This window comes from Cibotium barometz, chromosome 23 (genome assembly GCF_041138505.1).
Source record: "Cibotium barometz isolate CiBa-2024 chromosome 23, ASM4113850v1, whole genome shotgun sequence".
NCBI lineage: Eukaryota > Viridiplantae > Streptophyta > Polypodiopsida > Cyatheales > Cibotiaceae > Cibotium > Cibotium barometz.
This window is the reverse complement of record NC_141068.1, coordinates 33487046-33508770: the sequence shown is the minus strand read 5'-3', so window position 1 is coordinate 33508770 and position 21725 is coordinate 33487046.

The window sequence follows — 21725 nt, the reverse complement described above, 5'->3', positions numbered from 1 at the left end:
TAAATCTAATAAAACAATTTCTATACAAGTTTGATACTACCCCACGCATGTACTCCATTACCTCTATTCCCTCGCATCCATCACTATCCCGCCCCTATCTGTCACATCATAGCAGATCACTCCCTCCACCTCTCTCATCTCCTCCTCATCCTCACTGTCTCCTCTAACTCTTCTCCCTCTATCTCCTCTCTCACCGCGTGCCATACTACCCCCCCCACCAAAGCACCCGCCGCATCCTCCACTCCCACTCTTCCTACTACGGCGTTTGCTCTCCTTTGTAATGTAGGTGGAGTCAGGACTGGGGGATTATCTACGTGACTGTGGTGGCTGTGAGGGAGTACATAATGGTGGCTGTGAGACCTGACGTGACGGTGCCTGGGAGGGTGTGCGTGAGTGTGTCTGGGATGGGGTATGTCTCCTCGGTGGGCGTGGAAGAGGAGAAGCTGCATGCCGTCTCGTCGGACTCGCAGGCATAGACAGCAGTGGAGTGACCTGGATACTCGGGGGCGGGGTATAGATACCAGGTAATCCAGGAGAGGGATGGGCATACATGTACTCTATAAGCTCAACTGGACCAGGATGGCACCCAAAATAATTTAGCATCTCCATCATCCAAGTGCCGCACACAAATGGATCGGATGAAGAACCTGGATCCATACAGAATCTGCAAAAATAAAAGTATATACATGATTGCATCAAAGCACAAATGCAAGCTAGCACATATGATTTTGTGAAGGCAAGCCATATGCAGATGGGATCATCTCTCTAAAGAACCTGGATCGCAAGCATGTGAAACACAGTCGCGTGTATACACCCGTCTAAAAATGCGTGTATATACGCGTGAACGTCTGTGCAGACAGGATACACGCAGACATACACACGTTCCTACACGCAGCCTGCGCAAAATTTTTTTTGAAAGCGACGGATCTCTGACAAATTGTCCTTATAAAAAGCCCACTGTCACAATCATTCACAAAAGTACTACCAGAGAAGGAGAAGGACGGAGATAAAACACATAAAGGAAAGAGACAATAGCATAAACAAATGGAAGGAAAGAGACAGGACAAAGGACAAACTGACTCACCTCTGAAAAAGTGAGTCTTCTTTTTGGCTGGTTTCCTTCACCCGTGTGTGCTCCTTGTCTGCTCCTTGCACTTAGGTTTAGTGCTCTGTTGGAAGAGGCGGTGGCGAAGGAGAGCAAATCTTAGTTTGAAAATGTTTATTTGGAGAAGGCGGGTTATTTTTAGGTATGGACAGGTCGTCGCGTGTAACAACGTGTGTATTTTTGCGTTTATAATAAATCAGCCGTCGTCGCGTTTATACACGCGATTTTTAGAATGTAGCCGTGTTTATACACGCAATTTTTAGAATATAGCCGTGTTTATACACGCAATTATCAGGATATAGCCGCGTTTATACACGCGATTTCTAGGATGTAGCCACGTTTATACATGCGATTTTCAGGATGTAGCCGCGTTTATACACGCGATTTTCAAATGTAGCCGCGTTTATACATGCGATTTTTATACTTTCATTAAAAACTGATTATGATTTTGTGTTTGCTCTTTTGTACATAGGATGTCATCAACCTCCTCAAGTAGTTCTGGTGAGGATGAGACAATGCATCATCGTAATCGCGATGTGTGGTTGGGACAAAGGATCAAGTGTATGTGTAATCGATGTCAAGGATGCATTGTACAAGTGCATCGAATTACCTTGAATCACATCTCCATGTATGGAGAATGGAATCAAACAGGTTTAGAGGTGAGTAGATGTAAATTGATAGTATTCAAATGACTCATGGTATCCAAATTAAATTAATGGAGTTGTAATATATATACTCTAATTGAAGCAGGATGCAGTACCACACCCTAACATGGTGCCCTACGTGCGGCGAGAGCACGCAAAGTGTCGACAAGATGATGCTGGAGCTTCGGGATCTATTGTCAGAGATGAGTGGGAAAGGGATGCCAATAGCCCTACACCCCACAAAGTTGTGGAAGAGGAAATGTTTGATGATATGGTGCGGTATCTTTTTAGGGATGATCCCAAAGGTATGGATGACGATGATATGGAACAAGAGCATCGTTACAAGGCTTCATCGACACCGGTTTTTGAAGGAGGCACATTCTCTATTTTACGTGCTTCACTTGAACTACTCAATATACAAATAGTTTATGGATGGAGCAATGCAAGTCTTGACGCATTATTGAAGTAAGCATTCTAACTTGCAAATTTGAATTAGTGATTTAGGGTTTAGGGCTTAGGACTAATTGATGATATTGGATGTAGGCTACATGCTTCCAAAGGGGAATAGACTACCCACCTCAAGAGACATAACGAGGTGCTATGTGACATCTCTTGGAGGATTGGATTATGATCGCATACATGCATGCGTCAATGATTGTATTCTCTTTCGTGGGACGCATAAGGAGGCTCGACATTGTCCCACTTGTCGTGAAGTAAGGTATAGAACAGATGTGAAGAGTTTTGATGTACCTCGTAAAGTCTTGCGACACTTTCCTATAATTCCTTGCATCAAACACATGTTCAAGTGCAAATCCATAGCAGAGCTTATGTTATGGCATTCCTCACATCGATCGGATGATGGCATGTGGAGAATTCCCGCAGACACTCCTGCTTGGATGCATATTGAAGATGAGTGGCCCAGCTTAAAAACAGAGTGCCCAGGAACTTGAGACTTGGCCTAGGTGTATGGATGGAGTGAATCCATTTGGTTTCAAAAGCACCGCATACAGTGTGTGGCGAGTTATGTTGGTGAATTATGACCTTCCACCATCAATGGCAATCAAGAAGGGACATCTTATGTTATTAATCCTTCTGATTCCAGGGAAACATAAAGTCAAGCATATGGATGTTTATCTTGAACCGTTGATTGATGAGTTAGAGGAACTATGGAGAGGAGTTGCGGTGGTGGACATTAGTAGGCCTCCCTCCTCTCGACAGTTCGACTTAAAAGCAGTGTTGATGTGGACAATGCATGACTTTCCAGGATACAGCGATTATTCTAGTACGAATTCTAATTACCTCCCTACTCTAATACTATTGGCTATATTAATTATAACTATTGACTTTATTATTCCAACTTATATTTATATTTTAACAGGTTTGAAAACATCGGGTAAACATGCATGTCCTGTTTGTGGCCCTTCGTTAGTACATGAGTATGCTGACGGTTTGTGTAAGACCATATTCGATAATCAACATCGATTTCTCCCGTCAGATCATCCTAAATATGTTGCTAGTAAGAGTAACATTCCTCCACAAACACTTCGTGCTACAAAAGATTGGAAGCGTATTTGGGAGTCTACAAATATTCTTCCTCCAGATGGCATGAACAGGTATAGTAATGTTTTTTCAATCTTGTTTTGTGTAGTCTCTAATTGGATTAAAGATCACATGGATCAATCCCTTGTGTAGGTACTCCATTTTTTTTCAGCTACCATATTGGACCCATCTTAAGATCAACCATCTTCTTGATCCCATGCACATCTTCAAGAATGTGGGATCTGGTATTTGGGAACATGTTATTGGTAAGCGAGACAATGTTAGCGTACGGGAAGACTTGCGGGTCGCAAGACATACGCGTCAAGCTTGGCCACGAGAGGAGGGTGGGCACGTTCGTCTTCCGCCTACACCATGGATTATATCAAAGAAAGAGGAGAAGCAGGTAAAGCAGGCCATCACCACTTTGCATACTCCCACTAGATGCATGAGATCATTGAAGGGAGCCTTTACAACCACTAAGAAAAGAGGCGTTGAGCAACTATATGGGTTGAAGTCCCACGATTGGCACAAGATACTCCAAGTGTTTTCCAAGTCTTGTACGTTGAAATTAAATTTTGTAATGCCATAAACCATACATACATGTGCTCTTATGTGCGCAGTTCATACTACCTACTAGCATCGACCATTGTGCAAATAAGAGTTTGAAAAAATGTATTTATAAGATGGGCGAGCTTGTGAGGTATGAAAAACCCATGTCAGATCACCCTTCATTATACCTTGCAAAATGAACGTACATGAGGTATAACGTACTATTCATTTATTTTTCAGATATGATGTTAGTTCCAAAGCAATTAATCGGATGATGTGCATGTTATGGCAGTGGAGGTGGTTTGTTTGGTAGAGGAGACTTTTCCGCGAACCATTCTCACAAGTCAACTACATCTCATTGTGCATTTAGTGGACGAACTTGCTTTATGTGGCACTGTTCATGCACGTTGGATGTTCTTCCTAGAGCGCTTCATGAAGACCTTAAAAGACTTTGTGAGGCAAAGTGCAAGGCCCAAAGGAAGCATGGCCGAGGGTTGGTTGATACAAGAGTCTCTTGTATATATTTCAAAATTTCTTGGTCAGGTGGACAGCTCTTTGCCACGACTATGGAGCAATGAAGAGGACTTGAGGATGACCTCTATTGTGCCTCAAGGAAAAGGACAGAGTAAAGTAATTGACAGAACATTGACGAATGATCTCAATTTCACTTGCAACCTTAATAGTGATGTGATGAGCAGATGGGTTACAAGATATGAGGATGCAAAGACAAAAAGACAAGCAGAAAGAGCTCTCTTTCGGAGGCAACATGGCTCTCGTAAGGCGTACCCTAAGCATCTAGCAACACTTCCGAATGATATACATGTTGATTGGTTGCATGAGGAAATGGAGAGAGCAGAGAGCGATGAGGGGTTGCATATCACGGCGGAAGAATGGGAGTATGCATGAGGATGCATGTTAAAGGTACATAGAACTAAAGTTTTGCATTAGTTGTAAGTGATTTGCTTTTAATATTTATTCACATTGCTTACACAAATATTGCTTCTATTTTGGTCCAGTGCACTATGTTCAATGCTATATGGTGTGAAGACAAGCATTTTCGAACACAGAGAATTGATGAAAAGAGGAATACACAAGATTGTGGTGTCATTAGTAGCTTTGAGGGAGCTAATGGAAAAATGGATGATTATTGTGGCACAATCCAACACATATTTAGGCTTGACTTTCGTCACTTATTTGTGTATGTTTTGGATGTCAAATGGCAAATGAATGTGGTGGAAAAAGGGCCTAATGCAACGATAAAACACCATGCAAGTGGCTATGTAACTATTGACTCTACAAAGTTTTGGCAAACAAAGAAAGATAGGCTCGTATTGCTACAACAATGTGAGCAGGTATGAACTTTTTTTACTAATGTGTTTCATGTACATATATATCTAAGCTCGCGTACCCCTTGACTTTTGATATGCTAATTAATTACTGCAGTATGTGTATTTGAGTAGGTTATCTATCTGCCAATGGTGCATGACATTAAATGGTGGTACGTCATCCCTATTGCACCACGTTCCAAAGTGATGTATAATACATTCACTGATATGGAGCATATGGAGGATGTAACAAGCCGCAATGAAGATGATGTCGAACATGCCAATGAAGATGTTGTGATCGATGATCAAGAAATAAGAGATGATCATGATAATGAGGATGAGCGTGCCATTTCTCATGATCATGAGAATGACCCTACCATTGAGGATAATGGTGATGTTGATGAGGATGATCAGGACATCGATACCATTATCAATGGACAGAATATCGATAGTGGAATAAATTTAATCGTAGCCTTACAAATTGATCAAATGGATATTGATGTTGATCGTTTGGCAAGGATGGATCTTATTGAAGATGAGATCGAACCCTAACCAATCCATCACTGTATCGTTCTAAATTGATGACATTTCTATTGTATATGTTGTCTTTTAATTATCATCTCATGATTTATTTTTGAATATATTTCATTGTTGTAAATGCATGTAGTGGGATTGTGTAATGATATATACTGTAATGTACTATGAGATGGTTTAAAGAAAATAGTTTTTAATTTTGTAAAGGAATGGAGTTTTTAATTTTGTAAAGGAATGGAGTTTTTCTTAGTAAAGAACTCGCGTGTAATAATGCGTGTATATTTGCGTGTATATACACGTGCTGATACACGCATTTTTGAAACCAGTATACATGCAATTTTAGATGCCAATATACACGTGCTGGTAGACGCATTTCTGAAACTTCAATACAAGCAAATTTAGATGCCAATATACACGCGCCCAATACTACTCATACACTACAAGACAATGCTGCCATACACGCGATAAATTACGGGCACGTTGTCGTGACGTGGGCGGTGTCGCTGGGAAAGCGCGAGGCTTCTGGCTGTGAGAGTAGCTTTCAAATCCCTTACAATCCAACTAATGTGTTCTGTAACCCTCGTACCTTAAACCTTCATTCCAAGAAAAGTCCCAACAGCCTTCAAACAAGTCAACATGCTCATCCACAACTGATACCATGTAATATAGATTCATCCAAAACAACACTCAAACATCATAGAAATATCATCGTGTATCACCATCATCCCATTTATCATATGTTCAAACCAAATCCTCAGTCATCTTTGCACTTGCTAAAAAAGATGTCTCAACAACCCTGAGACAGGGGACTCATACACGAGAAGAACAAAAACATAGACATGAAAGTGAACATCCACAAGTGGACTCAAGAAAGTAGAACCTCAAACTTGCATCCTCATCATATCAGATACAATATTCATTGAACCACCAGCTCTGCTACACATGTCCAGGGCGGTCTCTCAGTCCTTCGGCTCCCAGCCGTTACCCCAGTGAGCCCACACCACACAAGGCTTCTTCTGCAGCAGCTGCCGCTCCCTTTTCTCTGGTTACCTGCTGCGCCTCCGTAAGGCGATTCCCCCTCCAGTATCCAGTCTGTCCACCAGCAGTGCCACGTTCCTCTTTCTCACACACGAACCCCCTCTGCAGCTTTAGCCCGTCCCCACCTCTTCTTTTTGCTTGCTGTGCGATTGGCTGGCCCGTCTTCGCTCCTTGCTTTGGATGCACCTTGACGTGCTGTGTAGGCTCCACTCTCAGCCCCGCCTTCTCTCTGCTTTACGATGGCCGCCTCTCCTCTTTGCTGCAGCAAGCGCCCGGCTTCACAGCGTCCAAGAGCCCCCCCAGTACGTGTGCACCTGAGAACCCCCACACTCTCCTTTCTGCAGCGCCTTAACCAGGCCCTAGCTGGTCAATGTTTCTTTCCTTCCTACGTCGTGCCTTAGCTTGTGTGCCAAGAGCCGTATCCCACCTTGCCTTCTCTTTGCTTTTTCTCTGTGTTAGTCTTCCTACACCCCGGAAGTCCCCCTGTGCGCATCCAGCAGCCCCCTCCGAAACGGCCCTATCATGCTCACCTCTGCACACGCCCCAGAGCCTCGCTTCAGGCGGCAACCTGCTACGTCAAAGAGCTCTCCTTTTCTGCATGCCTGTGGGCTGCGCACGTCACCCAGAGCTTCCCTCCTCTAAGCGGCTCAGTTCTTCACTTGACTGAAGCTTTAGGAGGCGTATCAATAGAAGCAGCCTGATTTCTTCAGTAATTCGAAACCCTGCATGGCATGAACAGAAGCCGCCTCATTGATTTTATTCACCCTGGTTAGTTGGCGCCTCTGGTCTTTTTTCTCTGCAGACCCCCTGATCAGCACCGCTTGCCAAATCTCTGGTTTTTTCTCTTCATTCCCGCGAGGAAGTCGGCGCCATACCACCTTTTGCAGCTATAATCGCGCTTTTCCCATTTTCGATTTTTCACTGCGCCTACCATTCCACGCTTATGTATTTCAAGTAATAACCATATTAAAAAAAAAATCAACCTTCTCACATCATATCCTTGCTAAGGTCTCCCACACCACATCAAGGTAGGCTTCATTTGGTAACCTTATTGCATATACGACCTTGCCATCTAAAGCATACGATCAAGACCACAACCATTATGTACCATAAAGTCCTCTGTCTCAGTGCTAATATCAACTCAACCATGTTAGGCACAGCTTATGAGCAATTCACCATCTCATGGAATCAATAAAACAGTCGAACCACAAGCATAATCCAGTCCTACCAAGGCACAAGGTCTCTACTAGCTCCAAAATTCTCCATAAACATAAAAAAAATCCTCCACAATTCACACCACACTGTCAAAGGCTTCGAGACCTGGCTCAGCCTCAGCTCATCTTATTGAACCTTATCTACAATATGAACATATATACTCAGGCATCATATAATGACTCATCATGTCACTTAACCCCATGCATCTGGATTTGTATTTGATGGCGTCACATGCATGGTTTCACGCCATAGACGTGCTGTGGCACGACATCCACCCCCTCTAAACCTGCACATCCTCTGGTATGTGCCACACAGGTCCTGTATCTTAGCAATCACATCTGAATGGTTCTGCTTTCCCACCTGGATCAAATACCAACCGCTTTTGGCATATGTGCCATATCCTTTGCTCATATGAAGCCCTATCCTCACTTAGATTCCCTGCATATGCATAATTACCCTCATCATTCAAAGTGGGATGCTCTTCTAAATGATTTGCTTCAAAATTTTCCTCAGGCCATGTTTGAAGCCTTTGCACCACATATTGTATGGCCACACCAAATAACAACTGCATTAACAGCATGGAACACAGACTTGATAACATCCCATCCAAATCTACCTTGCCTGGATCCAGCTCACCCACTGACAAACATTCATTCTTCTCATCCAAAGACGGAAAAGCATCAACACATACAAAGTCCAGCAAGGCATCATCGAGAATAGCCTCCAGTTCTGAATCAACCTCATCACAATCATTTGGCTTACATAACACCTGCACATCCTCACTTGCAACCAACAGTTGACTAGCATCAAGCATAGAAGAGCCCAAAGCTGATGGGGATCTATTATATACCATGAAATCATCCAATGCATCATCTAAGATAGCATCCAATCCAGGATCAATCACATTGAAGCCATTATCATCTTGCAATCCCACATGTTGATTATCATGAACATTCATACCCCCATAGCTATATCCATTTGGTTGCTCATATGCAGCCTCTTGAGGCTCTGTGACCACACTTTGCATATCTTGCATGTTATCTCCCAGTATTTCTTGATACCTGTCTGCAGATGGGCTTAGATTTATGGGTCCCTCACCCGAGTACCCTTGAATCTGTATGTCATTGAACCCTGTATGATTCAGAAAGACAGATTCAATTTCCCTCTCCAAATCATCATCATAAACAGGCTTCCAAGCTCGAGATTGTTGCTCACAAACGTGGTTGCAAGGTAACCCTGACACTGATGACATAGCATCACCCTGTTTATTGTTGGAACACCCTGTTAGCATTCCAGAATAACCCAAATCCAAAGAACCTTGGCAGCCAGCTTCAGAAGCAACATCACTGTTGGAATCACCCATATCACTCACCCCCTCTAAATCAATCACACATACTTGTGGCCCGTCTGCATATTCATGTACATCATCCTGCTTATAAGCATCATAACCAGATAAAAATGCAGCAATGATAGCATCTTCTTCTTGTCTTAGATCTTCAAACTCTGCAATCATGCTTTCAGCAAGAAGCATTGGTTCATGCTGTTCTTCACACATATGATACGACACCTGAGGAATACCCTTCAAATGAGCACTTTCGTCATGAGAATCCTCAAGTTTACACAGCTTACATGCTTCATAGCCCAAGAGGAAACTATTAGCGATGTCCTCTTCCTCGTGTATTGGGTCTTGAGCACCTGTCCTGAAGCTCTCTGAATCAAGTGTCTCCTCAAGCATAGGCATACACACATCATTTGGTATGATCATAGGACCCTGTATGTCTGCACCCTCAAACAAGGAAGACAGATTATACTTGCAGAGTTCACCCATTGCATCTTTATGAGGCTGTAGCAAAGCATCCCTTTTTGCACTGTGAAGGCCTTGTTGCTCCCTAATGGCTTTTTGCAGTCCCAATTTAGCATAAACAGCCTCCACAATCTCTGTATCAGCCTTGAATAGCAATTGATTGTCCTCCATAAGACATGCATCGACAACCGCTTCTAAATTGGCTCGGATTGTTGCTGGAACACTATCACAGCTCACATTATACCTAGAACTCGCATAAATAAGTGCATCTGCAAAATCACTCCATCGTTTGGAGTGATACTCTGCTAATTCCAGCACTTCATCCTTTAAATCAGGACTTATAAGGTATGCAAAAGATGCAATCATCATGTTTTCTGGAACCCCTTGATTCTTCATCTCTGTCTCATAACACCTTAGATAGCTTTCTGGATCGTAACCATCAAATATATTGACCCTGTCATATACCAATTGCACCGCAATTTCCACTGCTTCCTGAATTTGCTTTTCTTCTTCAATCTTCCTGAACCGCTCTTCAAGCTCTTTCATCTCTGCATATAAATGCTCCATTTTGCTAGCCATCTCTACGTACTCTCACCCCAGCGGTTTCACGTCGGGTTCACCAAAGATGTCGTGACGTGGGCGGTGTCGCTGGGAAAGCGCGAGGCTTCTGGCTGTGAGAGTAGCTTTCAAATCCCTTACAATCCAACTAATGTGTTCTGTAACCCTCGTACCTTAAACCTTCATTCCAAGAAAAGTCCCAACAGCCTTCAAACAAGTCAACATGCTCATCCACAACTGATACCATGTAATATAGATTCATCCAAAACAACACTCAAACATCATAGAAATATCATCGTGTATCACCATCATCCCATTTATCATATGTTCAAACCAAATCCTCAGTCATCTTTGCACTTGCTAAAAAAGATGTCTCAACAACCCTGAGATAGGGGACTCATACACGAGAAGAACAAAAACATAGACATGAAAGTGAACATCCACAAGTGGACTCAAGAAAGTAGAACCTCAAACTTGCATCCTCATCATATCAGATACAATCTTCATTGAACCACCAGCTGCTACACATGTCCAGGGCGGTCTCTCAGTCCTTCGGCTCCCAGCCGTTACCCCAGTGAGCCCACACCACACAAGGCTTCTTCTGCAGCAGCTGCCGCTCCCTTTTCTCTGGTTACCTGCTGCGCCTCCGTAAGGCGATTCCCCCTCCAGTATCCAGTCTGTCCACCAGCAGTGCCACGTTCCTCTTTCTCACACACGAACCCCCTCTGCAGCTTTAGCCCGTCCCCACCTCTTCTTTTTGCTTGCTGTGCGATTGGCTGGCCCGTCTTCGCTCCTTGCTTTGGATGCACCTTGACGTGCTGTGTAGGCTCCACTCTCAGCCCCACCTTCTCTCTGCTTTACGATGGCCGCCTCTCCTCTTTGCTGCAGCAAGCGCCCGGCTTCACAGCGTCCAAGAGCCCCCCCAGTACGTCTGCACCTGAGAACCCCCACACTCTCCTTTTTGCAGCGCCTTAACCAGGCCCTGGCTGGTCAATGTTTCTTTCCTTCCTACGTCGTGCCTTAGCTTGTGTGCCAAGAGCCGTATCCCACCTTGCCTTCTCTTTGCTTTTTCTCTGTGTTAGTCTTCCTACACCCCGGAAGTCCCCCTGTGCGCATCCAGCAGCCCCCTCCGAAACGGCCCTATCATGCTCACCTCTGCACACGCCCCAGAGGCTCGCTTCAGGCGGCAACCTGCTACGTCAAAGAGTTCTCCTTTTTCTGCATGCCTGTGGCTGCGCACGTCACCCAGAGATTCCCTCCTCTAAGCGGCTCAGTTCTTCACTTGACTGAAGCTTTAGGAGGCGTATCAATAGAAGCAGCCTGATTTCTTCAGTAATTCGAAACCCTGCATGGCATGAACAGAAGCCGCCTCATTGATTTTATTCACCCTGGTTAGTTGGCGCCTCTGGTCTTTTTTCTCTGCAGACCCCCCTGATCAGCACCGCTTGCCAAATCTCTGGTTTTTTCTCTTCATTTCCGCGAGGAAGTCGGCGCCATACCACCTTTTGCAGCTATAATCGCGCTTTTCCCATTTTCAATTTTTCACTGCGCCTACCATTCCACGCTTATGTATTTCAAGTAATAACCATATTAAAAAAAAATCAACCTTCTCACATCATATCCTTGCTAAGGTCTCCCACACCACATCAAGGTAGGCTTCATTTGGTAACCTTATTGCATATACGACCTTGCCATCTAAAGCATACGATCAAGCCATTATGTACCATAAAGTCCTCTGTCTCAGTGCTAATATCAACTCAACCATGTTAGGCACAGCTTATGAGCAATTCACCATCTCATGGAATCAATAAAACAGTCGAACCACAAGCATAATCCAGTCCTACCAAGGCACAAGGTCTCTACTAGCTCCAAAATTCTCCATAAACATAAAACAAATCCTCCACAATTCACACCACACTGTCAAAGGCTTCGAGACCTGGCTCAGCCTCAGCTCATCTTATTGAACCTTATCTACAATATGAACATATATACTCAGGCATCATATAATGACTCATCATGGCACTTAACTCCATGCATCTGGATTTGTATTTGATGGCGTCACATGCATGGTTTCATGCCATAGACGTGCTGTGGCACGACAACGTGTATGGTCGCGCATGTATTTGAATAGTATCGGGCGCGTGTATATTAGCATTTAAATTCCCGTGTATATTGGCATTTACCAGTGCGTGTATACAGGCATCTGAATTCGCGTGTATAGATGCTTTTATCAACGCGTGTATAAGCGCGTGTATATACACGCAATTATACACGCATCAATACACGCATCAATACATGCTTTATTAAGAAAAACTAAATTCCTTTACAAAATTAAAAACTATTTTCTTTAAACCATCTCATAGTACATTACAGTATATATCATTACACAATCCCACTACATGCATTTATAACAATGAAATATATTCAAAAATAAATCATGAGATAATTAAAAGACAACATATACAATAGAAATGTCATCAATTTAGAACGATACAGTGATGGATTGGTTAGGGTTCGATCTCATCTTCAATAAGATCCATCCTTGCCAAACAATCAACATCAATATCCATTTGATCAATTTGTATAGCTACGATTAAATTTATTCCACTATCGATATTCTATCCATTGATAATGGCATCGATGTCCTGATCATCCTCATCAACATCACCATCATCCTCAATGGTAGGGTCATTCTCATGATCATGAGAAATGGCACGCTCATCCTCATTGTTATCATGATCATCTCTTATTTCTTGATCATCGATCACAACATCTTCATTGGCATGTTCGACATCATCTTCATTGCGGCTTGTTACATCCTCCATATGCTCCATATCAGTGAATGTATTATACATCACTTTGGAATGTGGTGCAATAGGGATGACGTACCACCATTTAATGTCATGCACCATTGGCAGATAGATAACCTACTCAAATACACATACTGCAGTAATTAATTAGCATATCAAAAGTCAAGGGGTACGCGAGCTTAGATATATATGTACAAGAAACACATTAGTAAAAAAATGCATACGTGCTCACATTGTTGTGGCAATACGAGCCTATCTTTCTTTGTTTGGCCAAAACTTTGTAGAGTCAATAGTTACATAGCCACTTGCATGGCGTTTTATCGTTGCATTAGGCTCTTTTTCCACCACGTTCATTTACCATTTGACATCCAAAACATACCCAAAGAAGCAATGAAAGTCAAGCCTAAATATGTCTTGGATTGTGCCACAATAATCATCCATTTTTCCATTCGCTCCCTCAAAGCTACTAATGACACCGCAATCTTGTGTATTTCTCTTTTCATCAATTCTCTGTGTTCGAAAATGCTTGTCTTCACACCATATAGCATTGAACATAGTGCACTGGACCAAAATAGAAGCAATATTTGTGTAAGCAATGTGAATGAATATTAAAAGCAAATCACTTACAACTAATGCAAAACATTAGTTCTATGTACCTTTAACATGCATCCTCATGCATACTCCCATTCTTCTGCCGTGATATGTAGCCCCTCGTCGCTCTCTACTCTCTCCATTTCCTCATGCAACCAATCAACATGGATATCATTCGGAAGTGTTGCTAGATACTTAGGGTACGTCTTACGAGAGCCATGTTACCTCCGAAAGAGAGATCTTTTTGCTTGCCTTTTTGTCTTTGCATCCTCATATCTTGTAACCCATCTGCTCATCACATCACTATCAAGGATGCAAGTGAAATTGAGATCATCAATCAATGTTCTGTCAATTACTTTACTCTGTCCTTTTCCTTGAGGCACAATAGAGGTCATCCTCAAGTCCTCTTCATTGCTCCATAGTCGTGGCAAAGAGCTGTCCACTTGACCAAGAAATTCTGAAATATATACAAGAGACTCTTGTATCAACCAACCCTCGGCCATGCTTCCTTCAGGCCTTGCACTTTGCGTCACAAAGTCTTTTTTAAGGTCTTCATGAAGTGCGCTAGGAAGAACATCCAACGTGCATGCACAGTGCCACATAAAGCAATTTTGTCCACTAAATGCACAATAAGATGTAGTTGACTTGTGAGAATGGTTCGCGGAAAATTCTCCTCTACCAAACAAACCACCTCCACTGCCATAACATGTGCATCATCCAACATGACTGGATCAATTGCTTTGGAACTAACGTATCTGAAAAATAAATGAATAGTACGTTATACCTCATGTACTAACGAAGAATGCTCCAGCTGGGGTCGACATGATGCTAGATGCATGTTCCCTCCTCACGTACATGGTTTTGATAATGAGTGATGAGGTCTAGGTACATTTCTTTCACATTATCCCTATGCTCATATGATGCTTTGACTGATGGTGACACTGAAAAAAACCTTTTGGCTCCACCAGAATACTCTCAAATCCTAAGAAGCTTTGCCTAAGCGTGTAATCCACTAGAGAAGCTTAAGTAACTGAGAACAACAGCCTAAAATCTCCCATCAAACTTGTATCTTCACACCTCTCTTTCCCAGGACTCTAGAAGGCTTTTCCTAGCCCAAAAGAGAAATTGAAGGCAAGTGCAAGACACACTAAACCACCTCACAAGCCTTGGCTATTCCTCCACAACCCGACATCTACGTAGACCTTTGCTCAAACTTTTAGAGAGAGAAACACCTATTGTCAAGCCTTTAGAGAAATAACCACAAGCTCTCTAGCCATAGAGATAGAAATTTATTGCTATAAATACCTCTCTACCTAATGACGAGCCCTCTGAATTTGCTATCTAGCCCTCTGTACTTGCTGTCCAGCCATGTGTACCTACTATCGATCCCTAGACAGAGAAAATAGTGGCTATAGAGATAGAGAAAATGGCACACCTAGACCTATAATCTTAATGTTTCTTCCTATCTCTTTCTTACTATTTTCTTGTGGGGGCTATGGGCTATAGGTTATCCAACAGCTCTCCAGCACGCAATTCTGTGAGATCCCACTGCCCCCTCCGTGCACGGGATTCTTGATTACTGGCAGCACAAGCAGCTCCCTTTTGTGCGGGGCAGGGTTTCCCACTTGGGCCTTGCCCTCGAATGTCCAGGCACGAGACTAAGTTGGTGGTCATTCCGAAAATGGAAACCGAGAAAATTTCCCATGCTCGAAAAATGGAGAGGATTCCACTATTTTGATATTCTTAACGAATTTTTCTAACGAGATTAAGATACTGAATATCCTTCACCCAAGTAAACCTGATAGAAGAAAAACTATCACTAACTTGACTTGAAGAAATCAACACTTTTTTCCTAATTCAAGATCAGGCACAGCCATTGATCTATTCATTTGAGAAGTCTTCACATTATTATTTAACTATTTAAGTTTTAAGCGTATTCCTATTGTTCAATTTCATTATTAAAACTCTATTGATTCCAGCCTAACCCAATCTGGCCCATGGGTTAGCCACCACCCTGGGAATCGGTAGAGCCAAACAATGACTCACCCACCCATAGTTGAATGCCTTTCTTAACTTTAGCTCTTTACTTTAGCTCTTAGCTTTAGCTCTTAACTTTAGCTTTAGAAAACAGATACGCACACAATCCTCTTTAAAACTTGAACTTATAAAATGATCCATTGAACAAACAGTTATTGATTACAAATATCATAACTCAAAATTTCCATCCAGTTCCTTGTTTCTCAAAAACAAGTATCACTCTAGACTCTCCGTTGAGACCAGTTGGTCAGCACAACAAGATCCAGTAAACAGATTACAATAATTTTTTTTTCGTCATCATACATATATATATCTTCCATGACATACGCATGGGTGTCCTAAGCACCGTGAGCCTGTGCATCGCTTGGTCAGAACCCTCCAGGATCCTCCTTAGGTGTCCTGGCACTTCACTCAGGGACTGCTTCGTCAGCCCTCACCCATCGTACCAAAAGCATAACATTTTTCACCATACCAAGACCAAGGCAGGTTTTTTACTGCGTGAGCCATCCTTTGAACACTCCCTGAACAACTGTTGCAACCGAACTTCCCTTAGAAAAACACATATACCAAATGCTCCCTCCAGCATTCTCGCGTAAGACAGTCCTTTAAGAAAATAGGGTTTCTATGCAAGTTTTCAATCTTGATTTTCTTTTGAATACAATGAGTATATCTTAAATCCATATCCAAGACTTCTAGATCGCAGGTCTGAATTCCAAACAGAATTCCTTGAATTCTGTAACCTTGATCCTCAAATCAAATGTAAGATTCCTCCCTCTAGCTTTTAAGGTGTGCAAGTGTAAGAGAAAGATTCTGTTTTAACCTAGAGAGAGAAAATGTCTAGAGAGATAATCCAAAATTGAGATATTTTTGGAGATAAAAATCTTCCTAGTATCTAAAATGGTTTCCCCTGAAATAGAAATTCAAAAAGAACTTTCCAATGTACAATTAGAATTAATTGAAAATAGATAAAAATGACAGCCTAAGGGTGGTCTAGATTTTTAGAAATTTCTAGATTATAGTCCAACTAAGGTTCCTATGGGCCAATTGGATCAATCCAAGTGTGGGGAGTAGATAAATCCAATTTATAAAAGAAAAACCTCCCAAAAATGAGTAAATGCTCACATAAGATGATGAGTTGACTAAGGACAAGGTTTATTAGTAAAAAACTATGAGTATTACAAAAAAAAACCGAGATATTTTGGGTATAATGATTCAATTTTGACACCTTGGTAAGGAGAAGGGAGCTCTTCAAGGAGGCATCTATTTCACATGTGTGGTGTGTTAGCCCTAGGATCTCCTCTATATATACTCATCTATTGTGTGTATTCCACACACTTTAGGGATTCAATCTTGTGTCTCGTGTGCTATCGCCTCCATCTCCAACATGGTGGAGTTTTAAACTCAAAAATATTGTGATATTTTTATATCTCCTCTCTCCTAAATCAAACCAAATCAAAAGGGAAATCTTGTCCAAATTTTTATATCTCCTCTCTCCTAGATCAAACCAAATCAAAAGGGAAACCTTGTCCAAACTCAGCCAAACTGAACCTGGAAAATTCTAGAAACTAGTTGGACTTGCCTCCGTCACCTATAAATAGACCCTTAGCCCTTTGTAAAAAAATATGAGAACTATACCCTATCAGTATTATACTGAAATAATGATATTTTCTATTATCCTCTAAAAATCCTCTACGAATTGAAGAGATTGGAGCTTCTCTCTCTATTCAATCTTCCTTGGAGACTCAAGTAATTTAGGAGGTAAAGTGTGGATTATTGTCTTCTTTTTCTTAAATCTCCAGATGTTTCTCTTCTCAACCCCTCTCAAGCTTGAGAAGCATTAATTTGAATGGCTTTTGAATACTATTGAAGTTCTTTAATGTATTGTAATGAAGAAATACATAAATTTCCATTCATGCTTAATTTATAATGGTTTTTAAGCATTTCTCTATCTCCCCCAAAGAATGGTCATTCCTATGACCTATTCTCAATTCAAATGAAGCTTCTCATGAAGCATTTTCTAATCTAAACGTAATTTCTATGCTTGTCTAATTGGAGGCCAAAATAATAGCTTTTTACTACTTTTTATGCTATTTGATTTATGGTAAAATTAAGAATCAATCCATAATTAGATAATGATCCAATTAGTGGTTACTCTAATCACATGAATAATACTAAACTTTATTCTTTCAAATTTATTGAGAATTATCAGTAATAGCAGCGGAGCTATGGCGAAATTTCTGAAAAATAAGCTCATAAATCATTTTCATTTATATTATGAAAAGAGGACTTCCTACCATATTCTAGGATTAATAATCCTAGATTAATTGAATGATTCTCATTATAATCATGGAAAATTTGATTTTTATGTTTATGCATAAAAAGTAATTAACAAAAGAGAAATTTCTAGTAATTCAATTTTTATGCTAAAAGAGGAATTCCTATGACATTTGGAATTCCATCATTTAGATGGAAAAAGAGAAATTCCTAGCATATTGGAATTATTGGATAATTCATTTAAATTCAAAGATAAAATTTAGATAAATTTATTTTATTTATGAGAAATATTTAAATGTTAAAAGAGGAACTCCTATGACATTTGGAACTCCATCATTTAGATGGGAAAAGAGAAATTCCTAGCATATTAGAATTATTAGATAATTTATTTAAACTCAAAGATGAAATTTAGATTAAAAAAAATTTATCTATAAGAAATATTTAAATATTAAAAGAGAAATTCCTATGACATTTGGAATTCCATTATTTAGATGGAAAAAGAGAAATGCCTAGCATATTGGAATTATTGGATAATTCATTTAAATTCAAAGATGAAATTTAGATAAATTTATTTTATCTATGAAAAATATTTAAATGTTAAAAAAGGAATTCCTATGACATTTGGATCTCCATCATTTAGATGGAAAAAGAGAAATTCCTAGCATATTGGAATTATTGGATAATTCATTTAAATTCAAAGATGAATTTTAGATAAATTTATTTTATCTATGAGAAATATTTAAATGTTAAAAGAGGAATTCCTATAACATTTGAAATTCCATCATTTAGATGGGAAAAGAGAAATTCCTGGCATATTGAAATAATGGATACTTTATTTTAGATGAATTTATTCTATGAGAAATAATTGACAAAAAAAAGAGGAATTCCCATGGCATTGGAATGAAATTAATCAAATGCAAAAAGAGAAATTCTCATGGTATTTGAGATCCAATAAATTAAATTGAAAGAAGAGGAAATTTTAGTATAATTCAATTTTATGATTATTTACCAAAAGTGGATATATGGGTAGAATTGATTTCTATAAATCCCATGAATTCTTCTATTCCAAAAGAGGAATATTAAATTTAATTCATTTGAGAAATTGAGAATGAATATGGAACTAGTTGTCAAGAAAAAGAACCATTAATTAGGCCAAGCAATTGGCTGAAATTTAGAAAAAGTCCCATTATCGGGATCAACCTAGAAAAAGCTATTAAATGAGAATAGCATGTGAATGGATGAGATTCTTTTTCTTAACTCTCCAAATGTTTCTCTTCTCAACCCCTCTCAAGATTGAGAAGCATTAATTTGAATGGCTTTTGAATACTATTGAAGTTCTTTAATGTATTGTAAGAAATACATAAATTTTTATTTATGCTTAATTTATAATTGTTTTTAAGCATTTCTCTCTCTCTCCCAAAGAATGGTCATTCCTATGACCTATTCTCAATTCAAATGAAGCTTCTCATGAAGCATTTCTCTAATCTAAAAGTAATTTCTATGCTTGTCTAATTGGAGGCCAAAATAATGGCTTTTTACTACTTTTTATGCTATTTGATTTATGGTAAAATTAGGAATCAATCCATGATTGGATAATGATCCAATTAGTGGTTACTCTAATCACATGAATAATACTAAACTTTTTTCTTTCAAATTTATTGAGAATTATCAGTAATAGTAGCGGAGCTATGGTAAATTTTTTGAAAAATAAACACATAAATCATTTTCATTTATATTATGAAAAAAGGACTCCTACCATATTCTAGGATTAATCATCCTAGATTAATTGAATGATTCTCATTATAATCATGGAAAATTTAATTTTTATGTTTATGCATAAATAGTAATTAGCAAAAGAGAAATTTCTAGTAATTCAATTTTTACGTTAAAAGAGGAATTCCTATGACGTTTGGAATTCCATCATTTATATGAGAAAAGAGAAATTTCTAGCATATTGAAATTTTTGAATAATTCATTTAAATTCAAAGATAAAATTTAGATAAATTTATTTATCTATGAGAAATATTTAAATGTTAAAAGGAAAACTCCTATGACATTTGGAACTCCATCATTTAGATGGAAAAAGAGAAATTCCTAGCATATTGGAATTATTGGATAATTCATTTAAATTCAAAGATAGAATTTAGATAAATTTATTTTATCTATGAGAAATATTTAAATGTTAAAAGAGAAATTCCTATGACATTTGGAATTCCATCATTTAGATTGGAAAAGAGAAATTCCTAGAATATTGGAATTATTGGATAATTCATTTAACTTCAAAGATGAAATTTAGATAAATTTATTTTATCTATGAGAAATATTTAAATGTTAAAAGAGGAATTCCTATGACATTTGAAATTTCATCATTTAGATAGGAAAAGAGAAATGCCTAGCATATTGAAATTATTGGATAATTCATTTAAATTCAAAGATGAAATTTAGATAAATTTATTTTATCTATGAGAAATATTTAAATGTTAAAATAGAAATTCCTATGACATTTGGAATTCCATCATTTAGATGGGAAAAGAGAAATTCCTAGCATATTGGAGTTATTAGATAATTCATTTAAATTCAAAGATGAATTGTAAATAAATTTATTTTATCTATGAGAAATATTTAAATGCTAAAAGAGAAATTCGTATGACATTTGAAATTCCATCATTTCGATGGGGAAAGAGAAATTCTTAGCATATTAAAATAATGGATACTTTATTTTAGATTAATTTCTTCTCTGAGAAATAATTGATGAAAAAAGTGTAATTCCCATGGCATTAGAATGCAATTAATCAAATGCAAAAAGAGGAATTCCCATGGTATTTGAGATCTAAGAAATTAAATGGGAAGAAGAGAAAATTTTAGTATAATTCAATTTTATGATTATTTACCGAAAGTGGATATATGGGTAGAATTGATTTCTGTAAATCCCATGATTTCTTCTATTCCAAAAGAGGAATATTGAATTTAATTCATTTGAGAAATTGAGAATGAATTGCAACTAGTTGTCAAAAAAAAAGAACCTTTAATTAGGCCAAGCAATTGGCTGAAATTTCGAAAAAGTCCCATTATCGGGATCAACCTAGAAAAAGCTATTAAATGGGAATAGCATCTGATTGGATGAGATAAGATAAAAATAGGATCCGATAAGATGTGTATGGGATGTGATAGAATGTGAATGGATGTGATAAGATGTGTATGAGATGTGATAGGATGTGATAAGATGTGATGTAATGAAATGGATGTGGATGTGTATGTGGAAGAATGGATGTGGATGTATGGATGTGGATGTGTATGTCTATGTGGAAGAATGGATGTGGATGTGTATGTGGATGTATGAATGTGGATGTGTATGTGGATGTATGGATGTGGACGTGTATGTGGATATATCGATGTGGATGTGTGTGAAAGAATGTATGTGGATATATGTATGTGGATGTATGAATGTGGACGTGTATGTGGATATATGGATGTGGATGTGTGTGGAAGAATGGATGTGGAAGAATAGATGTGGATGTGTATGTGGATGTATGGATGTGGGTGTGTATGTGGAAGAATGAATGTGGATGTGTGTGTGGAAGAATCGATGTGGATGTGTATGTGGAAGAATAGATGTGGTTGTGCATGTGGAAGAATGGATGTGGATGTATGAATGTGGATGTGTATGTGGAAGAATGGATGTGGATGTGCATGTGGAAGAAT